We start from the raw sequence: 7,582 nt of genomic DNA, 5'->3' as shown, positions 1-7,582 counted from the left end.
TAACAAGGAGATAGAAGACACATTATAATCTCTGCCCTTAAAAGAACTTATAGAGACAGAAAAATACTATTTGAGATACACGGAAATAAGAATAATATAGATACTTATTGGTTTGAGTGTATTTAAGTCACATTTGAGGTAAAAAGTAGGTATATAGTCAAGCAAATAAGGTAAACATCCAAAACAATAAGTACTTACCGAGCATCATAAGTTATAAATCTAGGAGTGCTGAATAGTGAGAGATTGTGAGTTGATTTCAGCTGGACCTTAAAGAACAATTACAGTTTTTCCCTGGCTCCTGCCTTTTAAGCACCTTAAGCCTTCAGTATTTAGGTTCATAGAATCCAGAGTTGTTATAGGAACTCAGAGAGCATCTATTGAAACCCTTATCTAAGTAGAAATCCTTCCCATAACCTCTCTACCAAGTAATGATTCATCCTCTGCTTGAACATTTCTGTTGATAGTGAGCCTGTTCTCAGCTGAGGGAATTCATTCTATTGTTTGACAGTTTAGATTGTTAGAAAATTCTTCTTACATAGGGATGAAATCTGTTTATCTCCTTATAATTTCCCTATCATTTGAGTCTCATTCTGGGAGCAAATGGAGCAAGACATCTTTTCTTCCCCATAACAGTCCTCTCTTGCTCACCAGGGGGCAGACTCCTTCACCTTAGCCCCAGAAAAGTTTGCAGAGGTCCTGCAGAACAGTTGTTTCAGGGAATTATCCAAATAGCCGGTGGTATTTTTCCACTTTGCTCTCTATGGTACCTGGTTCATTTAAGAGATATCCTGGGATAAAAGAGACACTGACCTTGACTTCCCCAGCTGGTGGTTATTCAAGATGTTTTGCTTGATCCATTGATCTCAGCCCCTCACCTCCATCTGTCCCTCCATGAAGGGTCTGGTTTCTTCCCACATTCCCTTGGCTCTGTTTCCACCAGGTCTTTGTTGGGTCATGGTCATTTCTGTAACTAGCATAAGCTTAGTTGGTTATCATCTAAGCTTGAGAGCTTGAGAGAGAAAATAGATTGTGTAACTACATCATTTGCTTAGAGAGAGAAAATAGATTGTGTAACTGCATCATTTTAAAACTGGAAGAGATTCTAGAGATCTAACCCAGTTCGTTTCATCTTAGTACATAAGCTCTTCTACCCTGAATTCACTGTCATGTTATCTTCATCAGTACTCTCATTTTCATAGGATCAAGAGTTGGAAGGGAGCTCAGAGGCTATCTAGTTCAACTCTTCATTTTATAGATGAAGATACCAAGGCCCAGGGAGGTTGTGTATTAATGTTACACAGATAATAAATGCCACAAGTGGGATTTGAACCTACATCCTCAGACTCTAGAGCCAGTGTCTTTTCTCCCCCATGGTTCTGCCAATTATGAGCAAAATTTCTAGACAGATAGAAGCAGTCAAGCATTAATCTGTTAAAGATCACTTTTTTTAGGTCCATTTTTTGGTAAATATTTAATGACATGTTAATTAGAAGAATTTGTGTGGTTTCTTATCCCAGGCAGTCAGCATGCCTGCATCCATCATCTCTTCCAGGTTACTTAACTTAGAAATGTATTCATCCAACTTTTTTTAAACCAGTTTTTATTGATTTTGCCTAATTTTCTCCTTATATCTCTTCCTTTATTTCCATAATAAAGCTATCCTATATAAGAAAGTACATTTTTAAAAAATTTTAAATGAGAAAAAAAGCAGCAAAAATGATCAGTACATTAAAAAAAATCTGAAATTATATGTGATGTTCCATATCCATGAACCTCCCACTTCTACAAAAGAATAGGAATTATCAAATCTCTAATTTAAGGCCTTGCTTATTCTTTGTAACTTTATAAAAATCACTTTTATTTTTTGTGATTTTTTTCTTTCCATTTGAAATATTATAATCATTGTATATGTTGTTTTCTTAGCTTCGCTTATTTCATTCTGCCTCAGTTCAATTAAGTCTTTCCATGCTTCATTTTTCCATCATATTGATCATTTCTTATAATATGGAAATATTCCATTAATTTGCGTACCATAGTTTATTTAACTATTTCTCATTCACTATATAGCTACTTTGTTTACAATTCTTTGCAATCCTAGAAAGTGCTACTATAAATATTTTGCTGTATATGGAAATTTTCTTTTTATCTATAACCTCCTTGGGGTATTTTCTTAGAAGGAAAATCTCTAGGTCAAAGACATTGTACATTTTATTCACTATATATGAATAATTCCAAAATAATTTCTAATATGGTTGAGCTTATCTTTCCACAACTACTATAGCATTGACTGTTCTCATCTATTCCCATCCTTTAACCAAAATCCATTGAGAAATTGCTTTTAATCTTTAATATAAAACCTTCCAAAAGTTTTAATGAAATTTCAGAAAACTGCACTAAGATTTTTTGACATATTATTTATGTCTATTAGTTGTTTAATATCTTAGATGCCAAACTATCATCTTTTTTTCCCATAAAAGTCATGTTCTGAAAGAAAACATAGTTTTACCCCTTGCCCCCCAAAAACCTCAAGAAAATAAGGGTTTTTTTTAAAGGTATGCTTCAAACTGTATTTAGCCACAATTAGTTCTTTCTCTGGGTAGAGAGAGCATTTTTCATTAGAGGTTTTTCAGAATAGTCTTGGGTCAGTGTTGCTGATAATAGTAAAGTCATTCATAGCTGATCATCCCATATATATATTGCTATTATTTTGTACAAAGTATATTTCACTTTGAGTTCATGGAGGACTTTCCAAGTTTTTCTGAGATCATTCTACTCATCATTTCCCATAGAACAATGATATTCCATCATAGTCACATGCCACAATTTATTTAGCCATTCCCCAATTGATCGGCATCCCCTCAATTTCTAATTCTTTGCCCTTGAGAAGAGAGCTGCTATAAATATTTTTGTACATGTAGGTGCTTTTCTTTCTTTTTTTTTTTAAAGTCTCTTTTGGGATGTATGCATAGCAGTTTTAGGTCAAAAGATATGCATGATTTTATAGCTCTTTGTGCATAGTTCCTATCTTTTGATCATTTGTCAATTGGGGAATGGCTTTTTTTTTTTAATAAATTTACTCAGTTTCCTATACATTTGAGAATTGATGCCTTCATCAGAGAAACTTGCTTCAAAATTCTTTTCTCAATTACTATTGCTAACTATATTTCTTCCCCCACCCCCTTTATTCTATTCTCTCTTTTCACCCTGCTCAAAAGTTTTGATATTAACTATATCCACCCCTCAATGTGTCCTCCTTTTTATTGCCCTATCCCTTTCCCCTCCTACTTTCCTGCAGGGTTTTTACACCCATATTTCCTCTTTGAGCCAATTCTGATGAGAGAGGAATTCTTCCCCTCTTCTTTTCTGCTATTGTACAAGCTTTTTCTTGGCTCTTTTATGGTAGATAATTTATACCATTCTACCTCTCCTTTTCCCATTCTCTTGCCCCTTAATTTTATTTTTTAAAAATACTATCCCTTTATATTCAATTCATACCTGTGTTCTCTATTTGTATATATTCCTTTTAACTGCCATAATAATGAGAAAGTTCTTATGATTATAAGTTAAAATTACATGGCTCTCTGAAATATCATATTTCAAGCCCTCTAGTCCTTTAATGAAGAAGCTGCTCGATCTTATTTTAGTTTGACTCTGGCTCTACTATATTTGAATTCTTTCTTTCTGGATAATTGCGATATTTTATCCTTGATCTGAGAGTTTAAGAATTTGGTTATAATATTCCTGAGAGTTCTTGGAACCTCTTTCAGGAGGTGATTGATGGATTCTTCCAATTTCTATTTTGCCTTCTGGTTCTAGAATATTAGAATAGTTTTCCTTGATAGTTTCTTGAAAGATGATGTTTAGATTTTTTAAAATTAGTTTTTATTTATTTAGATTATTGTTATTATTATGGTTTTCAGGTAGACCAATAATTTTTGAATTATCTCTCGTGAATCTATTTTCCAGATCAGTTGTTTTTCCAATGAGATATTTCATATTGTTTACCTTTTCATTCTTTGATTTTATTTCATTGTTTCTTGATTTCTCATAAAATCATTAACTTCCATTTGCTCACTTCTCATTTTTAGGAATTATTTTCCTTAATGAGTTATTATATCACCTTTCCCATTTGACCAATTTTGTTTTTTTAAGGCATTCTCCTCATTAGCTTTTTGTATTTGTCTCTCTCAATTCTCTTCCTAATTTTTCCCTCTTTTACTTGATTTTCACAATCCCTTTTGAGGTTTTCCATGGCCTGAGACCAATTCTTATTTTTCTTGGAGGCTTTGGATATAGGAACTTTGATTTTGTTTTCTTCTTCTGAGCATGTATTTTGATCTTCCTTGTCAGCATAGTAATTTTCTATGGTCAGAATCTTTTTCTATTGTTTGCGCATTTCCCCAGCCTATTACTTCACTTTTCACTCTTTATTAAAATAAGGCTCTGTTTCCAGGGTTGAGCATACACTGTCCCAAGCTTCAGGGGTTTTGTGCAACTGTTTTTAGAGCTCCTTTTAGGTACCTGACCACAAGCCCTCTTTCTTGCCCGGAAACTGTGAAGATGGTCCCCTCCCCACTGTGGCTGTAAGATGTTGTGCTAAAGCAATGGAGTCCTTCTTCAATGTTAGTAAAGAGATCTCCTGTGAGTTGAGGCCTCTGGAAGCTGTGGCTGCCTCTATAGCTCATATCCACTCCTGGTTTCCCAAGGTCCTCTCACCCTAGTGACAGACCTTTTCTGCTGACTTTTCAAATCATCTTTGATGTCTCTGGGTGGAGAGGTCTAGAAACCACCAGTACTGCCACTGATTCAGAGACCCATGGCCTGTTCCTGTTTTACTGGTGTCCAGGCCAGGGCTGGGGCTGGGGCTGTGCTGGGACTGTGCTCTGGATTCCCCTTCTAGAGTCAAAGACCTTTCCTGCTGACCTTCTGTCTTTGGCTGGAAAATGTTCCACTCATCTTTTTGTGTATTTTGACACTCTAAAATTTGTTTAGAGTAATTATTTAAAGAAATTTGGAGTGATTTGGGGGAGAACTCTGGGAGTTCCTGCTTTTATTCCACCATCTGAGCTCCACCTCACCAAACTTTTACCTTAAGAAATTTGTTACAAACTCTTTTCTCCCCATTCAGCCCCATTCATTCTTATCCTAGAAGCATTAATCTTGTTTGTACAGAAGCTTTTCAGTTTCATGCAATTCCAATTATCTAGTTTACTTTTGTAATATATTCATTCAATTCTAAACAGCCCCTGGGTTTTACTCCCCAGCCTTTCATGTCATAGGATAAAAGATCATAGAGAACCTCATAATGAGAAGGAAATTCAAAGGATGTGTGTGAACAGTGTCCTTGGCAAGTGGTAATCAGTTTCCACTTGAAAACTTCCAATGAGTTCACTGTTTTGAAGTAGTGCATTCCATTTTTAGGTACCTTTAATTGTTGGAAACATTTTACCCTTTTTTAATTCAAATAAATCTCCTGCAACTTTCACCTGTTGGTCCTATTCCATTCATTTTGTCTTTCTTCTAAGTTTTTTCTTCTCCAGGCTAACATTCCAGGTTCCTTCAACTCTTTATCATGGTTTCAAGATTCTTTATACTCCTCTGTTGCAATTTGTCCATGACCTTTCTAAAATGTACCTCAGAATGATCATAGAACTCCAGATGTGGTCATCTTCCTCACTCTGGACACTGTGCTTTTTTTCAACACAACCTGGTTGCATTGGACTTTTTGGCCTTTTCTCTTATATAATATTGGTTCATAGGGAGCTTGAAGTCCAATACTCCCTCTTCTCCTTTTTTTTTCTTCACACAAACTATTATAGAACCATCCTGTATTTATATAGCTTAAACCCAACTGTGTTACTTTGAAGTAATAAGTATGGAGTGAATAGAGTCCTGGACTTGCAGTTAGGAAGGTTTAGATTCAAATGCTGCTTTCTGACATTGTATAACCATGGGCGAATCATTTCACTTCTTTGAAACGCAACCTCTTTATTAAAAATGGTAATAATAATACAAGTACCTACCTCATAGGATTATTGGGAAACTTAGATGAGATAATGTGTATAAATGCTTTGCAAGCTTCAAATGCTTTATAAATATCTGGTAGCATTATTATTACTCCTTTTAACTTTAGGTGTATTAGTTTTGACTCGTTGTTCTTATATGTACAGATGTTTTTGGATGACTAATACATCCTACTAAATTATCCATCCTAGCTCTGTCATCTGCAGACTAAGTAGACTATCTTTGTTTTTATCCAAGGAATGATCAAAAATATTAACTACAAGAAGACTCATGAAAATCTTCCCTCCAAGTTAACATCTATTCACTACTAAATATACAACTCATTTACTGTGGTCATTCAACTAGTTTTTAATCCATTTGGTTATACTTTAATCATACAACTCAACCTTTCCATCTTTTCCTCAAGGATACTTGGAAACACTTTGTCAAATGTTTAACTGAAATCTAGGTGTTCTCTAACCCACCAATAGGACAACCTTATCAAAAATGATTGTTCATTCTTTAAGTAGTAGATAGTCCAGCAGGTGTAGTTGCTGTGCTAGAAGCAAGAAATATAAACAAAAATAAAATTTCTCTTACCTTCCAAGAGCCTTCTTTTAGAAATGAGGAGGACCTTTCCTGGTTTTTCTGCAGAATACAAGAATAAAGTAACCATTATGTAGTACCCCTTCTAGACAACTTCCCCTAAGTCCTCTAGGACACAAAAACCCTCTAAATTGTCCATCTTTTTCTCCTCCTCTCTCCCCAGTTACTTTTAACTCTCTTCTCCTGGGGAAATGTTTGGGGTCCTTGGCTACAATGCAATTGCTTCATAAAAATGTTTTTTGTCTAGGTTGTATTGATTTAAGTTCTGTATTATTTCTGGTCCTGAAAGAACCTGAGGATTTCACCTCATTCTGGATAGGGGATAGGGCTCCTGATAGCACAAAGCCTAGAACAGAATCTGAGTCATACACAGCTGTATCCAAGTACTTTCATGCATCTTATGTAGAATCATACTCTCGTGTGACGTGGCAAATCTCTTGCCAGCTCTGCCATTAGCTGGAGCATGCTCAGCCACTGTTTGGCCAGAGAGTGACCCTCTATGTTCCAGCATTGCCCTGGATATAGAAAGGAGGAAACCACTTTCTTTTTATTCTGTGTCCCAGAAAACAGAGTGAAGGGGACTAGGCTTGGATTCGTTCTTCCTCTTCCATCTGCTGACGAACCTTGGGTTTGAGTGGTTTGGAAAAAGGGAAGAGAGGAAGTTGTTCCCTACATCTCAGCCCTCATCCATCACCACTCTCCCAATTAGAAAGACTTGCCTCTCATGCTGGACCTGTAATTTCTGGGGAGTGGCTTTCCATTTAGAGCTGCCTTTCCCATCTCCTTGCCTTTGGAGTCTGAGATGGTTTCACCAATGAAATGTGCTCCACCCACTTGTGGGAAACAGGGAGACAATATGACTTGGACTGTTTCTGATCCTGGAGGTTTAGGATGGATTTTAAAAAAAGGTAGCTAGAGGTATATGTTGTATGCATGGCTGTGCCTTTTCTGGCTTCTTTAATTACTAGGGGAA

Source organism: Sarcophilus harrisii, chromosome 2 (genome assembly GCF_902635505.1).
Source record: "Sarcophilus harrisii chromosome 2, mSarHar1.11, whole genome shotgun sequence".
Taxonomy (NCBI): Eukaryota; Metazoa; Chordata; class Mammalia; order Dasyuromorphia; family Dasyuridae; genus Sarcophilus; species Sarcophilus harrisii.
This window is presented reverse-complemented; position numbering follows the sequence as displayed.